The 25,855-nt window shown below is 38.0% G+C and overlaps 1 long non-coding RNA gene across 2 annotated transcripts; it reads left to right on the forward strand.

Annotated features, from left to right (window-relative positions):
* Positions 1–10,868: 10,868 nt before the first annotated feature.
* Positions 10,869–22,772, forward strand: LOC130727593 (uncharacterized). Of its 2 annotated transcripts, XR_009015383.1 has the most exons (4): positions 10,869–11,438; positions 12,247–12,363; positions 22,211–22,285; positions 22,386–22,772. It is a non-coding gene; the product is annotated as an uncharacterized LOC130727593 (long non-coding RNA). The 2 variants fall into 2 exon arrangements; XR_009015382.1 differs by lacking the exons at positions 22,211–22,285; positions 22,386–22,772 and adding an exon at positions 13,893–16,273 and having other exon boundaries at positions 10,874–11,438.
* The last annotated feature ends 3,083 nt before the right edge of the window (positions 22,773–25,855 follow it).

Below are 25,855 nucleotides of genomic sequence, written 5' to 3' on the forward strand. Positions count from 1 at the left end.
CTTTTTTCCCTTTATGCACTCGCTTTGATCTATATATACATGAATCTTTGTTCTATGGATGCTTTCAATGATTTTACTTTGTTCTTAATGCTTGTTTTGGCTTGATCACCTAAGACATGAAAATGGATTTGATAAGTTTAGTGAGAACTAGCTAATTGAATCTGACCTAGGTAAATATCATCTAATGAATCTAAGATCTAGAGATAAAATTGGATCATTAGTCAAACTAACATTTATGCTTAATGTTTCTTTCTTTGTTAATCAATCAAGAGATTGAGGGTTAATTTAGTAAGACTATAATCTTCACATAGGGAGACCGTGTAGTAAGATAAGATATGGTGTGATGGAACCAATCATAGGACAAGATTTATGTGTGTAGTCTTCGAGTGCGTAAAGTCAATCGGTGAATTCCAATTCCAACAATTGTCTCCACTTGATTTCAATCCTCTTTCATATCACTTTGCTTAACTTACATGTTCTTTTGGTTACCGAAACAATCAACCTTTTTTAAACTCATTGTTTAAGTTATTTAGCTAGAGAACGGTGTTGTATTTCCAATTCCAAGTGGACACGATATAACCCTTTACTATACTACAATTAAATCTTGAAAGGGATTCAATAGTACGTCTGGTGAAACCTTTCAACAAAATGTTAAAGTGCTTTTAGTATCTCATTTATCTCTTGTTTTCTAACATGTATTCAAGTGACTGTAAGGCAGATTAACAGGATAATCATACAGTTTGGCATGAGGACAGTCCAATTCCCATGGAGGGGGAGAGAGATCAAGTATTTTAGTAGATATCTTGGATTCAAATCATTAACATCACATGGGAGTCCACTTAACCTTGTTTTTAGTTTTTTTTAATGGTATAGTTTTATACATAGCACTTGTGTCCTGGATTATATGTTTCTCTGACTGCTCTCAATTCTAGCATGACTTTTGTGAAAATTTCTTGATATGTGCTTAAAGTGAATTGATTTTACTGATTCCATGATAAAAATTGTGTTTGCACCCACTTGATGCCATGACATGATATTAATGCATCATTCACATGAGGTTTTAGGCTCAATTTGTTTGAAAAATACTTGAAATCAAGGATACATACCTAAGTCGGGTGAGGGAGTGTGACCAAACACTAGTGAGAAGAGAGAAAGTGAGAATCATCATTGTTTTACATAGTTGAACTTGCTTGAGTCTCTAATTGTTTGGAATTGAATGGAAATGAAAGAAAATGATCCAGGCATTTTGTTCTTTAGTGTAAATAACTACTTAGCCATATAGCCTACCTTTATTTAGAAAATCACTTTGTTACCCCACTTAAGCAAAAAAAATAATAATAATAATAAATAAAAACTTCCTTGTTTTGTATATGATCCCAGAGCCTAAAAAGAAAAACAATGTCTCTCCCTCACTTTCTTAGTTAAGAGAGCATGAATGATGAGATTGTATAAATGTGTAAGTTAGGGGGAATTTAAACCATTGAACATATATTTTGTTTTGTGTAGTGATCAATGTCAAACTTCTCAATCTTTGTTCAAAAAAAAATGATGAAAATGAAATGAAGAAAGAAACGTAAGTAAAAAAAAGGGATTGAGAAGTTGAAAGGGAATGAAAGGGTTGATAAGTGATACAAATGTTAAGAAAATGGTGACAAAAGAGAGAATAGTTTAGAAGAGAGTATAAGTGTAAGACCCAAGATTTTAAGCTTAGAATAAGTGGAAGAGATTTCCATTTACGATTAGGCTTGATGTATCGTGAAAGGAAACCTGAACAAGAGTTTACCAAATGAAATAAATTTATGAAGGAGAAAGTTCAGGAAAAGTCAAAGGATCGTATCGAAGTCGATAAAAGTTATAGCACGATCGTTATACGCTTAAACCTAGGTCAGAAACCCTAGTATATAGCTAATTTTCACTTTTAGGCACGATGGAAGTTAATTCCAAAAATCTTCAGAGAAATGTTAGAACTTCTCTTTTTCCATATATCAAAATCGTTTCGAGGCGAAACTCTAGGATCTACGAACGTCCGATTCCAATCATCGGAAGTTTGCCGAAACCGAATCCCTGGTATTTCAAAACCCTAGAATCACCCGACTATGGGGACTTTTTCTATTCAGAGCTTCAAATGAAGATTCTACACGCGTACAACCATTTCTCTTGATGATTTCAATCTTTCTTCAGAAGGAAGTTTTCCATTCCGACATTCGATGCAAAAAGCAACTTATCGGGTAAAATAGTTTTATACCGACTATGCTTTAGTTGCCAAAAATACAAGGAGACCTCTTTATAGTTTTGGAATTCTTTTGCCAAAACATATCTATTATTTCACGGAGAATGACGCCGGAAAAATCAGATTCGCGAAACTTTCATTTTACCGCGTTTTGCCAACCTCTATATATAGCCAAGAAATGAGAAAAAAATCACAAAACTCACCCAAAAACCCATTCAAGGCCGCGAGTTTGCATAGGAGAGGAGGAGGAGATATTTTCTTCATTTCTTGCTTGATCGTCGATCAATCAGTTGCTACTTCAAGGCTTCGAGGTATAGTCGCTAATCCTTACCTCTGATCGCTTTTTCCATAGCTTTTCTGTAGAGTTTTCTGAGCGGATAGTTTATGGGTTTTTGCAAAACTATCCTGAATCTTTCATTTCTGATTCTAAACCTCTTCCTTATGCGCCCAAGATCACTTCTGCCGGATTAGATTTTCCGTTATGTCGCCGGAATTCCGCCGGAATCAATTTTAGCCTTAAATACCCATTTTGGAGTTTTTGAGGTAAAGCTTCAACCTTTAGGCTGAAAACTATCGCCTTAGCTTAGTGTTAGTAGGATTAGTTGTCATAAACGTCATTAGTAACGTCCCTGCAAAATTTGGTTTTTGGGATTTCAGTTTTGAAATTTCTAAGTTAAAAATCATGACCAAAATACCCCTGCGACAGTTTTTGATCCGATAATTTTTCCGAGTTCAGAATACCCTTAGTTACGGCTAATGAAAGCATAGGAACCAGGTTTGATCGAAGAAAAATCGAGCCCCACAATTGTGAAAAGTGGCCGAGCCCTATAGGGGAGGAGGGGGAAAATTCCTTTTCTGAAAACTTGTCCTTTCGCGCTAGATTCTCGTACCTCGGAGTATGAACTACTTCGTGTAACCTTAGTGAGCATTGATAGCTTAGTTTCCGATAGATTTTGATAGAATTCTGTGGTTTTACTTTAAAGGTTCTTTTGAAGAATTTCCTGAAGATCAAGGAGCTCATTGTGAAGGAACGTTTGAGGAGAACGCTGGAATAACTAGAGGTAAGGGCAACTTACCTTACTAGTTAATTCTTTAGGTGTCGACGCATTCGACTTGATTTACTGTTTATGCACTTGTTTGTGTATGATTGGGAAAATGTTTTCTGAGGCTTCGGCTGACAATGTAGATGATTCATCTATTGACTGTTTTTGAGATTGAATTATATGCTATGTGCTATGTGGGTAATCTAGGATGTGTGGTGCATGCCTTATATGCTAAGTGCTATGTGGTTATGGCTTATTATGTTGATATATGACATGTTGATTGATGGTGCTGAGTTATTTATGCTTTAGCAATGAAATCTGAGTTTCTGAATAGTGAGAATAGCGGGCAGGTCATGCCGATTTTATTTTGAGAGTTTTGGGGAAAGTTCGATAGGACGAATGAGATTCGGGCCTTGTTATGGTTTTTCATGGATCGAGACATTCTCTGGAGTCATTTGGGGATTAGGAGATCCCGAGAACTGATAGGATTTGCGATAAGACTAAAAGGATACTATTTTGTAAAGAAAACTCATAAGACATTAAACAACCTCTAAATCTTCAAATAATGATAATAAACTCGAAAGGAAGCTTGGGATGAAGATCTTAGTTTTGGAAAACGAGAAGTGTCGTCGGATCCAAGTGTTGAGGAAGTTGAGAGGTTTTGAGTATGTTGATACTCTTGTGCTCTGGGAGCAGTTGTGTTGTTGGGCTATCTGAGAGATAAGCCGGGAAACGGGTAGTTTCCGAGCATGTTGATGCTCTTTGCTCGTTGAGCAGTGTTGACCATCGGATAGAGATGAGTCGGATGATTTGGAGATCATCATGAGATACAGTTTATACCTTCGGGTACAGTTTATGCCTTCGGGTACAGTTTATCCCTTCGGGTACAGTTTATGCCTTCGGGTACCGTTTATGCCTTCGGGTACAGTTTATGCCTTCGGGTACAGTTTATGCCTTCGGGTACCGTTTATGCCTTCGGGTACAGTTTATGCCTTCGGGTACCGTTTATGCCTTCGGGTACAGTTTATACCTTCGGGTACAGTTTATGCCTTCAGGTACCGTTTATGCCTTCAGGTACAGTTTATACCTTCGGGTACAGTTTATGCCTTCGGGTACCGTTTATGCCTTCGGGTACAGTTTATGCCTTCGGGTACAGTTTATGCCTTCGGGTACCGTTTATGCCTTCGGGTACAGTTTATGCCTTCGGGTACAGTTTATGCCTTCGGGTACAGTTTATACCTTCGGGTAATTCGGACATCGACGGGGGATATGATCGACCGTGAGGTTAGGATCGACCTGTTGATTGTCGGGCATAGCGGAGGGAAAAGTCGACCCGCAGGGTTAGGACTGATCCGACTATGTTAAGGTTGTAAGTGACACTCGGGAGTTATGGTCGACACAATGCCAGTGTTAGGACCGACTCAAACGTGCCCAGCCTATTCTTTCTTCGGGTAATTCGGACATCGACGGGGGATATGATCGACCGTGAGGTTAGGATCGACCTGTTGATTGTCGGGCATAGCGGAGGGAAAAGTCGACCCGCAGGGTTAGGACTGATCCGGCTATGTCAAGGTTGTAAGTGACACTCGGGGGTTATGGTCGACACAATGCCAGTGTTAGGACCGACTCAAACGTGCCCAGCCGATTCTTTCTGGAACCGTCGAGAGTGACGTTGCATTGACATATCATGCACTCTAATTGTATCGTTATGTGTTTTGATGAGTAGATGTTGATAGAGATCGTTATGTGTTTTGATGAGTTGATGTTGATAAACATCGTTATGTGTTTTGATGAGTAGATGTTGATAGATATCGTTATGTGCTTTGATGATGGAATTGTACTAGAGTGTTGATAACATGCTATGTTTAAACCTTAGGGTAGACAATGCAGAACTTATATGTATATATATAACATATATATCTATACCCCTTATACTTTACCTGTTGTCTTGTATTCTCTATCCTATATTCCGTAAGTTGACCCTTGCACGTGCTACCTGTGTTTGGGGGGCTATGTATGCCCTTTTTGTCAGATGTCGTTGGTGGATTCTTCCGTGATTCCTCGTCGTTCGGGGAAGGCCCGGAGCGAAATGACTACTATTGAGCCTTCGACGTGGACCCGGACTTCATGCATGACCAGATGGGAGTCGATGATGGAAGTATGGGGGATGGGTGATTAGAGTCTATTAAGGTTGGGTGTTAGTGTCATAGCTCTGACTTATTCTTATTTTTGGAGGGCTTGTGTTGCTGACACTTGACCTATCATTTTGGGGATTGTACATTTTGCCTACGGGCGTTACACTTTTCTACTTTCCGTCACTGGAGGTTACTCGTGACGAGGTTGCTACTTACAGCGGGGGATGTTATATGTATTGTGTATTAGTTCTGTTGCCTTTCGCATTTGGGTTTTATTTATTTCAGTCATAGTTATTATCGAAAAAAAAATATTTACGTTTTTCCGCATTAAGTTTATTTTGGTTACTAAAGTGACGCCACCGAAATCGGGGTGTTACAATAAGGTTGCTAGATATAAATTGTGACACATGTCATTTTATGCTCTCTTAGCTAGAAAGTATTTGAATATCTAGAAAAACAAATGTTCTTTTGAAACCTGGCTCCATTACAACCCTAGAAAGACCTCTGTGACTCTGGATTGACCATGCAGTTTGATGATTACCGAGACGGGTAGCAAGTTTGATTTGTGTGATTCATTGATAGATTTGAATGAAACACTTACCCTGAACTCTTGAGTTGTGCATGTGATGAAAAGTTTTGAGTGAATCCTTGATTAAAAGTAGGAAATACAAATTGTGCTTAGAATCTCTTGATTGGATATGCTTTCTTATCATAGTTTTTGGTTAATTGTTGTGGGCTTCACATATGCTTAAAATCATGCAATGTGAAAAGGCTTTTTAAGATGGTTGTTCATGAGTCATGCTTGCATAAGAACAAATTGTATATATGTGTTTTTATTACCAATACCTTTTGTTTGAGGGCAAACAAGGTTCCAAGTTAAGGGGAGTTGATAAGTGTCATATTTTCCTAATTTTCGTACACACTTTAGGCACTTATCTTAAGTGATTTATGAGAAATCCTTATTAGTTCCCCTCATCTTGATTGGAATTTGTTAATTGATTAAGAATTAAGCTCAAATGTGTTTTATGATTAATTATATTATCAAATTATGATGTAGGGTTTAAGTTCTCAAGGAAAAAGGCATATTTTTATGGCCGCCCAATGCTTGTCAATGGCCGCCCAGCGCCTATGGCAGTTTCAGAAACCCAACCTTGAAGTAATTGGGCGCCCATAAAGGGCCGCCTAGCACTCTGCAAAGATGCAAAATCATTATAAAAGGATTTTCTTCATCTTCAAAAGAGCATAACTCGAAATTGGAGAGAAAGGATAGAGGAAAAACAGAGAGAGTTTGACCTAAAGAGAAAAGGAAAGAGTTTGACGCCGATTGATCGTTCGTTGAGTTGGAGACACGCCGAGGACGCCACACCGCCGCCGATCATCGTCTTCTTCATCGTTCTTTCTATGTAAGCTTTTGAGCATCCATGAATATGGATAGCTAAGCTCTTTTTGTTGGGATTGGTTGTAGCTTTTTGGCCTTTATGCACTCACTTTGATCTACATATACATGAATCTTTGTTCTATGGATGGTTTCAATGATTTTACTTTGTTCTTCATGCTTGTTTTGGCTTGATCACCTAAGACATGAAAATGGATTTGATAAGTTTAGTGAGAACTAGCTAATTGAATCTGGCCTAGGTAAATATCATCTAATGAATCTAAGATCTAGAGATATAATTGGATCATTAGTCAAACTAACATCTATGCTTAATGCTTCTTGCTTTGTTAATCAATCAAGAGATTGAGGGTTAATTTAGTAAGACGATAATCTTCGCATAGGGAGACTGTGTAGTAAGATAAGATATGGTGTGATGGAACCAATCATAGGACAATATTTATGTGTGTAGTCTTCGAGTGTGTAAAGTCAATCGGTGAATTCCAATCCTCTTTCATATCGCTTTGCTTAACTTACATGTTCTTTTGATTACCGAAACAATCAACCTTTTTGTTAAACTCATTACTTAAGTTATTTAGCTAGAGAACGGCGTTGTATTTCCAATTCCCTGTGGATACGATATAACCCTTTACTATACTTTTTTTTGAAACTGAAAATATATTAAAAATAAGGTGATCTTGAGAACATACTCTCGCAAGTGAGATAAACAACAAAGGAAGATACATTGCAAAAACAGAAAAAATAGAACAAGAACAAAAGACTAGAAAGCTAGAATCAATCTAACCAGTACATCAACTAACTAGAAAAGAAAAGAGCAACACCTAGTCAACCTCCAATAAGGTTAGTGATCCAGCATAGCAAAGAAAAGACACGAAACCAACCAAGAACTGCACCAAGATAGCTACAGCAACATCTTAGAGAAGAGCCTTTACTATACTACAATTGAATCTTGAAAGGGATTCAAGAGTACGTGTGGTGAAACCTTTCAACAGTAGCGCGCCAGACCAGGAAAGTAATCAAATTGTGGTGTTTCGTAAAACAAACCAAAGAGACTATGAAGTTGATGAGTACGCCAAGAGGATTGATGTTTTCTTGGTCCCATGATGAACATCCAAACTAAAACTGACCTATAAGGGTCCAGGGGACATTGCTTCCCCCATCTTCTCATCCCTGTCATGATTGGGTTTGAAGATTTAAATTTTATTTCATCGAATGTGCGTGGAGCTTTACATGAGAATGGAAGGCTCTTTGTTAAAGAATTAATTAAGAATAAGAAACCAGATGTGGTGTTGCTCTATGAAACTCGCTGCTTATTCTCCTGGGTTAGCCGTTTTTGGCTTTCTTTGGGTTTTTATCCTACTTTTATCTCTGAAGCAGAAGGATTCAGAGGTGGGATTTGGGTTTTAACCCGCTCCAATGCTCCTTTCACGTTCAGAATGGTGAACATGCATGAACAGGTGATCTCTTTTGAAATCTGGAGAGACAACTTCTCCTGGGTGTGTAGCGATGTCTATGCTTCCCCGGTCCCGACATTAAGGGAGGCGCTATAGGATCATGTAAATACAATTCGTAATTCCATCAGTGTACCTTGGCTTCTAGTTGGTGATATGAATGAAGTACTCTTCCCTTATGAGGTTAGAGGGGGTGAATTCTTACCAAACCAAGCGGTGAAATTTGCAGAGGTTCTTAGAGCCTGTAATTTGGTTGATCTAGGCTTGGTGGGAGGTAAGTTTACACGGTTCAGGAAGTCTAATAGCAGAATCATTCTTTCCAAGAAATTTGATATAGCCTTAAGTGATACTGATTGGAGGTTAGCGTTCCCTACAGCTACTGTGGAGGTTCTTCACCGAGTGCATTCAGATCATAGTTCTCTCCTTATGCACTGTGGCGCTTTAATTCCAGGGGATGGAGGGACCCACCCTTTTCGTTTTCTGGTCGTTGGGCTGACCATCCTAATTATGCCCAAGTCGTTGACATGGCATGGCATCGTGGACATGGCTCCAATTTCTCCAAGCTGGATCAGATTCGTAAAGACTCAGAGATATTTAGCAAGGTAATTTTTCGGGATATTTTCTGTCGCAAGAGATGGTTGGAAGTAGGGGTGGAGCTACAATGGGGGTTTCTCCCTGCCGTAGCCACCCTAAAATTTTGATTTTTTTTATTAACAAAAAAAAATTGAGTCTCATATCCTATAGTTTTTTAACTGAATAACACCCATTACCTACACTCTCTTTTACTCTTTCTTATTATTATGTGTGGGACCTTTGCAATTTTTTAATATATTATCACTTAACTAGGTAGCTTGTTACATACGAATGTATACTGATTGTCATTTTTTTTGTAAAAGCAACAACACAACAAAAAATTGCTCTATCTTCAATCTTGCCTCTGCTAGTCTTCTTCAAGCGTTCAATAGGTTTTTCTTTTTTTTTCTGGCTGCTTGCTTCAAGAATTTAATCAACAAAATCTTGATTCTCACTTTTCGTGTACTACTTTTCTACTTCCTAATTTTGAGAGGCACAAGCAGTTATAGGTTTTTTTTTGTTGATTCTCACTTTTTGTTCTCGCTAGAATGCTTATGAGCCGGTTAGTATCTCTCTTGTACTGAAACAAATTTTATATTTATTAGCTTTATAAAAAAATATTGGTTATTTATACTTTTTTCACATTGATAAAAAATTAAATTTTCTTATATATCACATTTCTTCAGATCTTAGCACCCCCCTTATGAAATTCCTGCCTCCACCCCAGGTTGGAAGGGCGCCTCTCAGGGGTACAACGAGAACTTAATATTCGCGTCACATCTGATATGACCCAACAAGAAGCTGAATTGCAAATAGAATATGGCGTTATCCTGAACCAAGAGGAGTTGGTATGGTTCCAAAGAGCTAGAGGAAACAATGTTCGTTTTGGTGATAGGAACACAAAATACTTTCACATGCATGCAGTCATCATAAATAGGAGGAACCGAATTCATCGTCTAAAGCTTCAAGACGGTACTTGGTACACGGATCAGGGGACCTTGGCTCAGAAGGTACAATCTCACTTTCAAGCTCTCTTTGCCTTGGATACTAGTCGCGAGGACGTAGGCTTCAGTCATGAGAGATACCCTTCTCTTACTGAGGTCGAGGGTGCAACGTTAGCTTCCACAGTGAGTTCAGAAGAGGTTAGGAAGTGTAAGACCCAAGTTTTTAAGCTTAGAATAAGTGGAAGAGATTTCCATTTACGACTAGGCTTGATGTATCGTGAAGGAAAACCTGAACAAGAGTTCATCGAATGGAATATATTTATGAAGGAGAAAGTTCAGCAAAAGTCTAAGGATTGTATCGAAGTCGATAAAAGGTATAGCACGATCGATATACGCTTAAACCTAGGTCAGAAACTCTAGAATATAGCTAGTTTTCACTTATAGGCACGATGGAAGTTAATTCCAAAAATCTTCAGAGAAATGTTAGAACTTCTCTTTTTCCATATATCACAATCGTTTCGAGGCGAAACTCTAGAATCTACGAACGTCCGATTCCAATCATCGGAAGTTTGCCGAAACCGAAACCCTGGTATTTCAAAACCTTAGAATCACTCGACAATGAAGACTTTTTCTATTCAGAGCTTCAAATGAAGATTCTACACGCGTACACCCATTTCTCTTGATGATTTCAATCTTTCTTCAGAAGGAAGTTTCTTTATCCGACGTCAAACGCAAAAAGTAGTTTTGCGGCATATTTCAACCCATACTACGTTCAAGCTATTTTCTCACTTAAATGAACCAGGAACAAGTATCGACATTTTATAGAGAGATACTTAACTCTGATGCATAATATGACAACTTCATATTTGTTCTGATCGTCTCACAGTTATTCTTTAGCTCAGTTTCTACTCCTTTCTTGGTTTATGAATCATTTTATTTTGCTCAAAGTGATTCAAATTTATATTTTATCATTTCATAGAGTTCCTCATAATTTTTATATAATAATATATCACTCTTATATTTTTCTCTTAACTCTATGAGTTAAATCATTCGGTGTCTAAATCAATTCGTACCGATTTTAAAAATATCTTCTCAAAACATCTTGAATAAATATCTCACCACTTGTTCTCCCACTTGCAATTCACCACCAGCTTTCTTTTCTTATTCACTTTCTTTCTTTCTCCTTCATTCACGTCCCTTATTTTCTTTTCCTGCAACACTTCTTCTTTCTTTCATTTTCTTTTGCTGAAGCAACCCATAGGATATTTTGAATTCAGATATTTTCTATCTATCCTCGTCACGTTCTTATCTGCTTCTTCTCTATCCTTTCCTTTACATATCTGAATGATTATTATCATCACATTTTGGCACAGCATAATCCCAATCCCCTCACCTCTCGACCCATTCTCTCTTCTCACCACCAACATCACCATTCTTCTTCGTTTTTGTCTCTTCTTGGCAGCAAGCATCACCGTCATCTTTCTTTCCCTTGGCAGTCCACGCACACCATGTTTCTTCTTCTACAAATCACGTTTTTCTTCTCCTTTCTTCTTCTTCATTACTTTTCTTTTCTCCATGGCTGGCCAAACGCACCACAACCCTCTGTCCTTCTTCCTCACGTAGCTCCCTTGGACAGCCACAGTAACCATAATCTCTATGGACTTATATGGTAAATAATCTCTTCTTTATTCTTTTAGTTTCCACACATAGTGTTTTCATTAAAGTTATGACTATGGAAATGATTCACTAAACTTTGATTTTTGTTTCCAAAAATGTTGAGTTCTTGTCTTTGTAAAATTTTCAATTAGAGCTTTTTCCAAAGTGCTTTTACAAATGTTATTCCCCATCACCGGATCTATGGATTTCACCGATTAGTTTTCTAAAAAGTTATTTTTTTTTAGTTAAGTGATTTTGAGATTTTAATGATTTTAATTTAAGCCTTGATTATTTATTTTTTTTAAATGAAAAAGAAATGGCTTTGGAAGTGATTTTAGGAAAAAGGAAAATTTATACATGGTTATGTAGATGTGGCCGAGCCTATGGCATGTGTTTTGGGTTTGGAAAATCAATTCTGAAACTTGTTTTTGTTTAGTGAAAATCATAAGTTAAGTTTATGGACTAAAAGTTTATTGTGGGAAAACTTTAGGATTAAAGCACAAGAGGCTGAGAAGTTTTGGGTTAAACCGGAGTTTTAAAAGTCTTGGGGTTTGTTTGATAAATTTATAAAAGATTGAGGGTTGAAAAAGAACTTACTTTTATGTGAGGACCTTTTCGTGATTATGTGCTTATCAAGGGACTAGGGTTGAATTATTTAAAAGTTGAGGAGTTGTTTGCGAAACGTGTTTTTTTTAAGGGCCTTTCTTTAAAACTCACAAATATTTTATCTTTGGAGTTTAGTCCTTGAAACATAAAGTTTGTGCATTTAGCCTAAGTGAGCTAGAAAGATTGGCTAAGGTTTAGTATGTGAACTTGTGAAGGGTACGAAGGACGAAAGCGCCTTGCGACGAAGCTAAAGAATAGAAGGAAGCGAGCCGACGCGGAAAACAAAGATGTGATAGGATTGGAGTTGCAGTTTAGGAAGAAAATTGGCTAAGGTGAGGGCATCTCACTGAATCTCTAGTTAATGCTTAGGGTCGATGCTTTCGACATTGTTTACTGTTTATGCACTTGTTTGTGTTTGATTGGAAAAATGTTTTCTGAGGCTTCGGCTGACAATGTAGATGATTCATCTACTGAATGTTTTTGAGATTGACTTACATGCTATGTGCTATGTGGGTAATCTAGGATGTGTGGTGCATGCTTTATATGCTAAGTGCTATGTGTTTATTCTGAGATGTACTGATATATGACATGTTGTTGACTGTGATGAGTTAATTATGCTTCTGCAATGAAATCTGAGATTTTGAGTAGTGAGAATAGCGGGCAGGTCATGCCGATTTTATTTTGAGAGTTTTGAGAAAGTTGATAGGACGAATGAGATTCGGGCCTTGTTATGGTGTTTCAAGGATCGAGACATTCTCTGGTGTAATTTGGGGATTAGGAGATCCCGAGAACTTATAAGATTTTGCGATAAGACTAAAAGGATATTATTTTGAAAAGAAAACTCATAAGACATTAAACAACCTCTAAATCTTCAATTAATGATAATAAACTCGAAAGGAAGCTTCGGATGCAAATCTTAGTTTTTGGAAAACGAGAAGTGTCGTCGGATCCAATCGTTGAGGAAGTTGAGAAGTGTTGAGTATGTCGATGTTCTTGTGTTGTTGGAGCAGCTGTGTTGAGTATGTTGATGCTCTTGTGCTGTTGGAGCAGCTATGTGTTGTTGGGCTATCCTGGGGATAAGTCCGGGAAACCGTTAGTTTCCGAGAGTGTGATACTCTGTGCTCGTTGAGCAGTTGTGACCATCGGATTGAGATGAGTCGGATGATTTGGAGATCATCGTGAGTTATGTGTTGTTGTGAAGAAGTGTCTTTTGTCGCAGAATCGACTTTACCTTAGGGTAAGCTTTTAGAGACTTTAATTTAGTTAGAACACGTGGCGACGTGTCGAGTGAGATTCGGAGACGTTGTTTGACTAATCATCCTGCATTCATGCAACATTAATGAGGTATTAACACAGGACGTACTCTGGACCTCGTCGGTTTCCAAAATGGTCATAAGACCCGGAATGCCGTGTAAGAGCGTTTGTAGACGACTCTTGTAGCAGACCGAAATGGCAGACCTTCGGGTTTACTGCTGATCTGGCTACCTTGTGTGGTGTAAGAGGCACGCGGGCCGAAATGGTCCCACCGTGGCTGGTGTTAGGGCTGATCCGTTTGATGTCCATCCGTTTCCGGAATGCATGTGGTTAACTGGGTTAACCGTCATTTGCATATCATGCAACATGCATACTAATTTAGTTGTTGAGTGTGATTGGTAATTGTTAATCCTATTTGGAAATATGCTATCTGCTATTATTGCGTTTATGTTATTGTGGAACATGCAACCCTAGGAATGATATCTCTAGCTATAAGCCTAAGTGGCTATCTATTATTTGTACCTATTGGGTTTATTATCTACATAATTCTTTAGAGTTGACCCTCGCGTCTTCTGTGTGTGTTTTGGCGGACAACGCCTTTTGTCAGATGTCCATTGCGGACTGGTTCACAATGGTCCACCCTTTGGGGGGGATCAGATATGAGGTGATTGACCAGGATGACCCCGGTTCGTGGGTGGTAGACCCCGCTAGCCATCGCGCGACGTACTCCGGGAGGATCATGGAGGACCATGTAGATAGTGGAGGACTCTTGAGGTCAGGAGTGCTGCGGAGATGCTCTGTCAGCTTCAACTTGCCACCGGGCGTTCACTGTGGACCAGGATTTGGAGGAGCACCGCCGCCACCGTCATCTTCAGAGGACGAGGATCCCTCAGAGGAGGAGCCAGTGGGAGTGCCTTCGGCAGAGTCCAGTTCACCCACCGTTGCGATCATTGATGATCAGGGTTCGGGCCCTAAGCCCGTGAGTCCAGCATCGGAGCGCATCGCGGTTGCGAGGGGAGGACGGATAGGGTTGGTAGACTTAGTCGTTCTGGATTCTGATTCAGACGACAATCATGCTAGCACGTAGGTTTAGTGCTGGTGTGAGCTCCTCGAGTTAGGATTAGTGTAGGAGTAGAGTCTTAGCTCTGACAGTCTTTGCTTCATTTGTTTCTTTGGGGACAGGGTAGTTCCGCCTATAGCTTTTTGTGTGGTTTCTTTACGGGAATCACAGAGAGTTGGTTGGACTTAGGAGGTCTTATTTTCAGACCATTGGGTCAGCTTATTCTCAGTTTTGAGGGATGGTGTTGCGGACACTTCACCTTTTCATTTGGTTTGTACATATTGCCTACGGGCGCTACTCTTCTATTACCCGTCACTGGAGGTTTACTCGTGACGAGGTTGCTACTTACAGCGGGGGCTGTTATATATTTTGTATATTAGTTTTATTGCTTTTCGCATTTGGGTTTTATCTATTTCAGTCTTGTCTTAGTTATTATCGAAAAAAAAATATTCACGTTTTTCCGCATTAAGTTTACTTTTGGTTACTAAAGTGACGCCACCGAAATCGGGGTGTTACAGGAAGGCCCTGATGTCCATGAAATCCTTCACATCGCGTGGCCCAGATGGGTTTCAGCCTTGTTTCTACAAGCGATTTTGGGATCTCATTGGTGGTGATGTGTGCTCAGTTGTGCAGAACGCTTTTATTCAAGGTAGGGTGGAAGCAAAACTTCTAGAACCCTTGGTGGTGCTTATCCCTAAAGTGGAGAGCCCTTCTTCAGTCAAGGAGCTTCGCCCAATCAGCTTGTGCAATGTCTTGTACAAAGTCATTACCAAGGTTCTGGTTAATAGATTACGTCCTATGATGAATAGGTTAATTGGCCCCATGCAGAGTAGCTTTTTACCAGGCTGTGGCACTATGGACAATGCGTTTTTGGATCAGGAGATAATACATCACATGAATTCCTCCTTGGCTCGGAAGGGACTTCTAGCTTTCAAATTTGATCTTGAAAAGGCATATGATAGCGTTTCCTAGGAGTTTCTAGAGGAAACCCTTCACCTCTTTGGTTTTCCTTAGAAGACAATTGAGTTGATAATGAGTTGCATTGGTGGTTCCAAGCTGTCTATTCTTTGGAATGGAAATAGGCTCCCTCCCTTCCACCCTGGGAAGGGTCTCCGCCAAGGAGATCCTCTATCCCCCTACTTGTTTGTGCTATGCATGGAGAGACTATCTTTGAGGATTCACCAGTTGGTGGAATCTGGTGCTTGGAAACCCATCAGGATCTCCCCTCACGGACCCCCTATCTCCCACTTATTTTTTGCTGATGATGTTCTTCTATTTTTCCAAGCTAATGTTAGCCAGGTCCAATTGGTAGCAGATACTCTTCAATTATTTTTCCGCCATTCAGGTTTAAAAATCAATATCAACAAATCGAAAGCTTTAGCCTCTAAGGGTGTGCAGCCTTTGGTTCGTGAGGAGATCAGGTCCATAGCTCTCATTCCTTTTGTTCAAGACCTTTGCAAATACTAGGGATTTCCACTCTCTGGCGGAAGGAGAACAAGAGGACGCTTCAATTATCTCATGGATAATATAGGCTGAAAACTTGCAGCTTGGAAAACCAACATGTTGAACTTGGCAGGTAGAGTTTGCTTAGCCAAGTCGGTAATTTCAGCCATGCCGACGTACTCAATGCAAGTGTTTTGGCTTCCACGACACATGATTCACAAGATTGATAGAACAATGAGGAGCTTCATCGGGTCCAAGGGCAATGGTACCCGCGGGTGGCACATGGTTAATTGGAACACGGTCACGTTGGACAAGTCTCATCACTACTACAAAAAAGGCTTTTTGCCACGGTTCGACACGCCCTTTCGCCACGGTTAAACCGTGGCGATAGCTACCGTGGCAATTGAGCACCGTGGCAATTGCTCAATTGCCACGGTTGGAGGGCAAACCGTGGCAATTGCTTTACCTATTGCCACGGTTCGTAAAAGGCAAACGTGGCAATATGTGGCCTCTATTGCCACAGTCAAGCGTCGAACCGTGGCAATATGTTGCATTTATTGCCACGGTCAAGTGGGGAACCGTGGCAATAAGTGTCTTCTCACTATAAAAATTTGCTGTTTAGCGGGGTTTTTTACATTTAGTGGCGGTTTTTGACCCCCGCCTGTCATTTTGCAGGGGTTTTGAAAACCGCTCCTGATAGACTCGCCACGCGCATACCGCGGCGGCAGTTTTAAACAACCCGCGGCAGTAAAACACTAGGCAGAGACAATTTAGTTCTAAAACTTTTATTCATACAGTTTAGGCATTTTAAAATAAAAATCTTAGAAAAACAAATACTATCTCAAAGCAATGACTACTGAGAGAATTTTAGGAAAAGAAGTCAAATCATATATACTCTATAAAATCTAAAAGCTACTATCAAAGCATAGCTATGTAATGGTTCTTCACAAAAATATGTGCTGACTTGTTTGTCATTGTTTAGGCAAGTATGAGGATAAAGTTAAATTTGTCCCACTAAGCTCAAAGGTAACCAAGACTACTTACTACATTGCACGAACAAAGACAAGTATGACAATCCAGAAAAAATGATATTAAGAGAACTTAGGATTTTTTAAACCAAACAAGTTTAAATTTATCTCAAACTTTCTTCTATGGAACAAGCATGACTCCTACAAAAAAAAGTTTACACTTTCTTCTCACGAAAGAATTCAATTATGTTCAGCCATCAAGGTTATGGAATTACAAAATGTGCACCCAGTTATCAATCCAGAAAGTCTACAGCACAAAAGAAGAGCACAGGTAAGGACTGTGCAAAGGACATGTGAAAAAAGGGGACCTACTTTTCGATCACTTGCTTGATTAGCACGTCCATCTTGAGAGAAGAAAGCCAAAACCAAATTTCCCAAAAATGCTCCAATGTCAAACCCTATTAGTCCATAGAATGCAAATTCTGGATCAATAACTTGTGTTGATTCAAGAGTTACCATCACAGAACCAGTGTGTAGATCTCCATGTATTAGTGCCAGAGCCCTCTCACAGAACCTGCACGGATATAAATTCTTATAAACAAAATGCTGATAACATAACTACTAAATAAAATGGAGAAAAAAGTGAGTCATAAGACTTCCATTTGAGCTCAGCAACTTCAAGCTTCAGAAGAATGTCTTCCCAAACAGCCTCCGCATCACTATCGAGATAAGGGGAAGTCCAATGATTATATTGAGAAAAACTTTATAAGGATCAGAGAAAACAACCTGCTCAGTGAGCCTGCATAACTCCACATTCCCACAATATTCGCCAACTGCATGAAGCTAGCACGAGATCAGGCTAATATGTAAGAACCTTTCTTATCCTAACAGGAAGATGATATCATTTCTCCCATCCATTTTGAAAGACAAAGCTTAATTATCAAAACCAATGAATCAAAGCACATAAGAGTACGACTATCATAAATTTAATCTCTTTCATTACAACATTTTGCTCAACAAAGACATAACCAAGCTCAGTATCTTTCTCTGAAATGATTCCCAGCAATTGGGGGAGCTGAAACAAAATATTCCACACACAAAACCAATTATCAAATTCAAAATCAAAGAAAGTTGAAAACCAACAAAAACCATAAGAATGAAGAAACAAGGAATAGCCCCTAGGTCACTTGTATAAAAGCAAGCAAATGAACATAGTGCTAGTACTAGCTATATTTCAGACACAGATTCCATAGATGTCATATGCTCCTAAATTCCACTGCCATTAAGTATGTAACGTTAATTATGATCAATCTGCAGAAATACTTTCTTTGGCCGTGGACAAATCTTCATTTCCACTATGATTCATAAAGAGGCAAAACAAAACACACCCTACTTTTAATTAGACAATGATAAGAAATAAACATAATGTCGATATCGTTTCCCTACTGGAAAATAAGATGGTGCAAAAAGACTTACCAATAGTCATTTTGTTCCACCCTCCACAAACGCAGATTTGAGATTTCACACAAATTCAGATATTTCCTGAGTTGCCAAGTTCAAAGTTAAGTGGTAAACGATCCAAATTTATATCTCTGAGCTGTCCATTTCATGAACCTTCGGATCTCATCAACAAAAGCATCTCTGCAATAACAGTAACAAACACACATGAAAAAAAATTCCATCCTCAGATAAATGGTTAAATACCCATGAAGCAAATCCATCCTCATCAAACTTCAGATGACAAAAGAAGCAATTCCCAGCAGATATCAATTTCAAAAAGCACATCAAGATCTATGAACACAGAATGGAACCCACAAAACTAAAAACAAACATCATTTAAAAGGGGCGAAACGAAAACATTTTGACGATTGTAAGATAAAACCCATCACAAAGATATCACCTTGATTTCATCCTGCCGCACCGTCCTGTCCTCCCTCCGCCTCTAGCATGACGATGATGGGCGATGGCGCGATCGAAGAACAACCACAGAAAACGGCGCGATGGAGAACAACAGAACGAAGGAGGAAGACACGACGGAGACCTGTAGATGATAGAGGAAGAGTAACGAGCTTGACCTCACGAAGAGGATAAGCGAGGCCATGGGACCGTCGCCGTGAACAGAAGAGAGGCCGCGAGCTCGAGCTCGACCTCAAGAAGAGAGAGCTTGGGTTTAACGTCGTCGTTTTGAAGGGTTGGAGTCGTCTCCACCGTCGTGAATGGTGGGCGACCTTAACATGCTCACACCGCTGGGATGGAGTGTGGAGAGTGGGAGGGAGAGGGTTTAGGGTTTTTCATCTGAAAAAAATTATAACGTGTGGGAGAGAGAGGACAAAATCGACGGGGAAAATGAAAAATTGGGCAAACAACTTCTATTGTCACGGTCCCTCAAATAAATAATAAAATATTACCCCCTATTACCACGGTTCCGCCCATAACCGTGGCAATTGAGTTTTTGCCACGATTCCTTCTATAACCGTGGCAATTGAGGCGTGGCAAAATGTCATTTCTGTAGTAGTGCATGGTGGGTTGGGTGTTAAAGATATGGATGATCACAATATTGCTCTTCTGCGGAAAGGGGTTTGGCAACTTTTAGGTGGTTCGAACAAACTTTGGGTCCAAGCATTTAAGCACTAATATTTGCAAGAGGCTTCTATTTTGAATGTCCAGGTGCGTCCGCAAGCTTCACTAGTGTGGAAGGGCCTTTTGAAGTAAGAGACTGCTTACGGGAAGGGTTCAAATTCAAGTTGGGTTCTGTAGCAACATCGGTTTGGTATCAAGATTGGTCGGGTAGAGGTAGAAATGGAGAGTAGTTACCTATCATTCATATATCTGATACGTCTCTCACCGTCAAGGATCTGATTTCGAATTATGGGTGGAACCTTTCGAGACTCTATACCATGATTTCGGAAGAGATTACAACTTGTTTTTCTAACCTGGTTCCTCGTCTAGTGGACGGAGCCATTGATGGGTGGTCGTGCATTGGCAGTGACCATGGTGGGTACTCAGTTAGCAGTGAGTACGAGTGATTGAGAGAGCAAAGATCGACAATGGAGGAGACCCCTAACTGGAGATGGATTTGGAAAGTCTCAGTCCCAGAAAAGGTTCGCACCTTCATCTGAAGATGTCTGCATGAAGCTCTTCCCAGCAACGGTAATAGATTTAAGTGTCGGATGGCGGCTTCTGCAGCGTGTGCGAGATGTTCTTCACCGGTGGAGGATGCTCTCCACGCTCTGCGTGACGGCCCTCATTCGAGGGAACTTTGGAATAAGATAGGAGCTTACCAATGGCCCCAATTTTGGAACTTGAACCTGTGGGATTGGATTCACCGGCATGGTCGTAGCAACCATGCAATCAAATTCATTGTTGGGTTATGGAGCGTTTGGAAATGGAGATGCAATATGTGCTTGGAAGTGGAGGCTTGGAACCTTGAGAGTGCTTGGCGTAAATACCGTATTGAGCTGGATTCAGTCTCGCGTTTCTTGAAACCGGATCTCTTGGATGGCTTGCGTTTAGGTTGGCGTGCTCCTCCCCATGATTTTCTGAAATTGGAAGTCGATGACAGTCATCTTGCAGAAACATATTGTATGGGAGGTGGAGGAATCCTCCGAGATGCTGCGGGCTCCTGGATGTTAGGCTTCATGAGCCACAAGAAGCATGGTAACCATTTCATGTCGGAGGCGCTGGCTCTTCGTGACGGCTTGGTGACAGTGTGGAATCATGGTGGGCGAAAGATCCTTTGCGAGTTGGACTACAAAGAGTTGGTGAATCTTATAAAGCTTCCAGCCGAGAACGTACAACACGCACAGCTAGCTCTTGTGAATGACATCAGGCAACTCCTTCGGCGTACCTGGACGATTGAGGTTACTTGGATTCATCGTGAGTAAAATGCAAATGCGGACTGATTAGCGAAGCGTGCTAGTAGACTTTAGGACGAGGGAGTTAGCTTTATGCCCTCGCCTCCTCCCGAGTTACAAGTTATCCTTCTAAAGGATGTTTTAGGAGTCGTGTAGTTTTTTGTTTTTGCCTTGTAATTTTCCGATGTATCACAAAAAAACAGTGACAGAATGAATTTTACCTGGAATTATCACCTTGCTTAGTTGATCCTGAGCTAGAAATTTAGCCTGAATTCAATTATCTGATTGGACATGTAAAACATACAATATTTTCGTACTTTGCTTATTTGCATAAGTGGCTAGGTTGTATGAAAATGTACAATGCTAATTATTTCCATCTGAGAAATTCTACCCAAAACTTTTCCTCTTCCATCTTTCATAAAGAGAAGGCTATGAACATGAAAGAGAGATGTGAGATAAGAGGAGCAATAAAGTAGAAATATTGGGACATATCCATATTAGCATCTTTGTCTATAGTAAGAATGGAAGAAAGATTTCTTTTCATTTTTAACAAACAAACAATCATGTGACAATCACATGACCATTAAATTATTTTAATCTTGACTATTGATGATTCAATCTAAGGATTGTGATTTATTCCTATGTTCTCATATAAAATGATGTTCATTCTCATACATCTCATACATATAAAGAAGAGTGTGAATGAATTAAAATTGTCCTCATACCTTGACCAATCTGCTTATCTGAGTGTTAACTCTGACATTTATTGGAGTGGTATCCCTCAGTTTAGCTAATTTTGGTCCCACTTCAGCAAATGCATGTCATGCCTCAAGTCTAAATTAGAAGTCATTTACTCCATTTAAAATCATCCTCAATCTCAAGACATTGCTAATTAAGTGCTCACTATCTCCCTCACACCAGAGCATTAGCTAATCAAGTAAGTTGACGTAGTGGTTAAACACTGAGTGGTTGAGTATTTAATTCTAAATTTTTGTGAATTAAAAAACTGCTTAGTGTGAGTCACGGCAAACCTTGGCTAACACCAAAACAAAAAATAGTGCATTAATTAGCCACAAACTCAAACATTCAGAATGGTAGCTGCTAGTATCCTCCTTCAATCATTCACAGCGTACAGTAAACTCATCATAACAATAATGTGTCCTGCTTTAGTATTCAGGGTTTCTTTCCTTCCTTGCTTTTCATGTTCACCTCCCAATACAATCAACCACAGAAATCCTGGAACAGAATCCGAATGCATTCACCAACTCAAGTATCTTATCTGAAGTAATTGCTTTGTCGAGCCTTATGCTTTAATCTGGCCCAGATGTCTCATTGTTGAGGTTCTTAAATAGTTTTCTTAATTAAGGAAAAAAGCAAAATGTGTGGCACTGATTTCCTCTGTAGTACTTGTTTACTGTGATGATGGATGCATGCAACTGTGGATTGAAAAAAAAGAGTAATGATATGTTATATACTTCATTTTCACCTATTTTTATTTCGATCTCTCTCCTCTTATTATCTATCATATCTTATACTTTCTCTCTCTTACTTTTTTTTTTCTTCCTATATCTCTCATCCTCCACCTCTTTCCACCTCAAAGATTATCCGAAAAAAAATCATTCGAGGGGTCCTAAAACAGGTGTCCATCAACAGGGAAAAGCTTTATGTGTAGGAGGTACAATTTCATCATTTGGAAAATGCACATATAAAGCAATAATTAATAACCCTTTGGATCAATTATTTTCGTTGTAACTGATGTAAAGCATAAAATGCAGAGTCCCCCGCGGGTGCTAGAAGCTCTGAAGCCACTGTCTCTTCACTCTTGTACAGAACAACTTTCATAGATTCACACTCAGTTAGTGTGTTTTGTTTATCCGTTGGATTACATGATTTTCTTGAATACAACATTAATTTTGCTCGGTTGCAAAACTGTCTAGAAAACCCAACTATGTCAGCTGAACGTGCTTTTAGTAACATCCTTAATCTGATCGATGACCGCCACAGGGCTCAGGGGGCCAATAAACTCTTACCTCCCATTCCAACTGCACATCTTTTTTCTTACCAGTTCTCTTTTATTTTCTCATAACATCACTTTTTTGTACCTGTTTTCTTTCTTAAGCTGTTTCACTTCTGCAATAATACAATAATGGCCTCTAAATGACAAGGACTTTGTAACGTGTCAAATCTTCATAATGAAAAAGGGCTCCTGTATATGTTAAGTTTTGACATAGCCGCCGGTGGAGCCACAGGGGGCCAATAATGCCATCACACCGAAAAAAATTGTCATACATATTAACATATATCAACATTTTAATTTATTTTCATTTTACATGTGATAATGGAAATAGAAAAATGTTGATACATTGTCAAGGTAAAAAAAATTACAGACATCCATCAATTTATTTCATTAATAATCATTTTTATTTAAATTAAAATTAAAAAGTGTAACCGCTTAATTCTATGTGTCATAATTTAATTGGTTGTTTGTGTAAAATTAAAACTAAATGAAAATTATGAAACAAGATTTTATTGGGATTTTTCTATTGATTTATGTTGTTATCGAATATTGATTAGGGTTAACTTTTCTTTTCTTAGAATTTAGATTAAGTCTAGTTCCACCACAAAAACTTATAATTTTGAGTTGAGGGTTGTTTTATAATTTCTAAACTCTTATTTACTTAGGGTTGAACATTTAGAGCATGGAATTTGCATGAATGAAAATTTGCAAAACTAAATGACCTATATATGAGGGGTTGGCAAAAGTCAGAGTGCCCCAAAAATTTAATTTATTTGTCAACTATCTTTATTTTTATATATAAATTTTTACATTCTTAGTCCCCTCAAGACTTAGATTTTTTGTTATTTTATTTCGCCCTTAATGAAAAATCTTAGATATGTAAACGTTCCTTGTTAAGCTTTACTCTACTCTAAGAGCTAGTTAGTTTCGAAGTGATAGTTATTCTTAAACTTTTGTGATCATATCTCTAATCAGTATATAGACTTCTCTAACATGTTTTGTTGAATTGTTTAGGTAGTATTTGATATGGATGGTTTTGATTTTGGGATTTACTTTAATTAATATGTTATAAGTGTTAATGCTATGGGGTTTGGTCATACATAACTTCAACTCAATAATATAGAGATATATTATTTGACATTCGAAAAACATGTTATAATATTATTCGAAAGTTTACATAATCGGTTATTTTAGTGGAGTATGAGAGGGTCTCATCCTAAAAGGTCACATGTGCTAATCTCCTTTGGATATATAGCTTAAATGTAAATATTTGTTAAGTGTTCTTAAAATTCGATAACTTCTCTGTGCTTTGGACCGAGACATCATCCTCTCACCCTAAGTTTTTAATTTTGTTGTACAAGAAAAATATCAAGATAAGCATATTTTATTTGCTTAAATGACATGTTCTATGGCATTGATCACCCCTTAAATATAGCTCGGGCCCTAGTAGACATAGAAATGTCACTTTGATGTGTTGGGGACTCCATTATAATAATTTACTTAGATTATGGGTTTCGATATATTCATACCCAATTTTCTCTTTTGTTTTTACTTTCATTAATTTTCTCTTTTTCTTTCACGCTATCTATCATATATAACATTTAGTTTATTTCACTTATATCCTTATCTATTATTAGTTGGGGGTGGATTTGGGGTGTAAGACTCTTCTTTTTCATATGATAATTATATTATTTTTAATATTGGTTGAATTGCTTAGCATGTTTCTCTTGGCCCAATCTATGTTGCTTGGCCCCTTGTGCGTTGTGTGTACCTTGGCATTACTGTTTTTCTCATGAGATTTTCTTTGATTCAATAATATGATGTTCATCTTTCCAAAAAAACTTATGCTTAACATATGTGTTCTAGGTGACCCAATGGGCATAATGCCAAATATTATTTTGCACGGTACAAAAGTTTCACAATTAAGTGAATATCATATTAGTCATCAAGACATGTAATGATTAAAACGAGTTCATCTCATTAGACAAAAGTTGTCCAAAACAAAGGCGACACACATATGAAACAAATGTAAGGCCACCTAAGGATAGTCAACATATCATAAGTCATACAAAAAAAATTCATTAAGACTGAGCACCTTCATTCTGACTTCAACCATGTTTATAAATATAAATTTAATCGTTCATTTATATAAGTATGACTTACATGTTTTTTTTTAACTCATTGTGCACAAATATTATTAAGAGTTCACAAGCCTAGTGGTAAGGTTTTCATTTTCTCTCTTTGTGCTTCGGAGTATTGTTTTATTGCACTTAAGGACTAAAATCATTAAAATTAAAATATAGGGACCAAAGTCAATAAACCCAATTTTATAGGGACTTTAAGCATATTTATGTCTTAATTATATCTTACAATCAAAATAAATAAATATTTTTTAAAAATTACAATACCACATTTTCAAAACTTTGTTTGATTTCTGTTTATATAAGATTTCATATTAACTTTTAGAAACATTAATTTCTCATTTATATACCATATATTAAACTTTTTAATTTTATAATTTTAATTATTACTAGTCATTAATTATTTTTAATACTACCCTATATATATTTAATTTTTTATGGGAATACTACCCTATATATATTGGTTAAGGATAAATATATATATATATATATATATATATATGAATGATTCTACAAATTTGCAATCATGAGATTTTATAGTAATATAAACGCACTTGAAGATTATTCCAAGAACTTACACATTAATATGATTATGCTTATGCCTATGTGCATCCACTTATATAATAGGGGTAATTTTTTTTTTAATTTAACATAAGAAGGGGCCAAAAATTTAATGAAAAAGTATTTGTGAAAACTAAGAATAATAAATGCTGAGGTAAAACTGTTCATAAATTGCACGTGGCAAGATGGAAACAGCAATAGCGCACCAAAACCATAAGCGACAAAACAGCCGTCACACGGTTGGGACGCATTTGGAAGAAAATTTTAGTCCCCTACGGGTTACCACTATCATAGTACAATGAAAATGAAAGTTTTTTCATACTTCATTCGATCATTTAAATAAATTTTGGCGTTTTTTTTATTCTTTATTAATTTTTAAAAAATTTATATACCATTGTATTTATTCAACTTTTGTAATTCTAAAATTATTAATTAATCATCTTTAATTAACAATGTTCAATATATTAATTTAGAGCAGATGTAAAAAATTTTACAAACTTTTTTAAAAATAATACATTAATTAACT

This window comes from Lotus japonicus, chromosome 1 (assembly GCF_012489685.1).
Source record: "Lotus japonicus ecotype B-129 chromosome 1, LjGifu_v1.2".
NCBI classification, from domain to species: Eukaryota; Viridiplantae; Streptophyta; class Magnoliopsida; order Fabales; family Fabaceae; genus Lotus; species Lotus japonicus.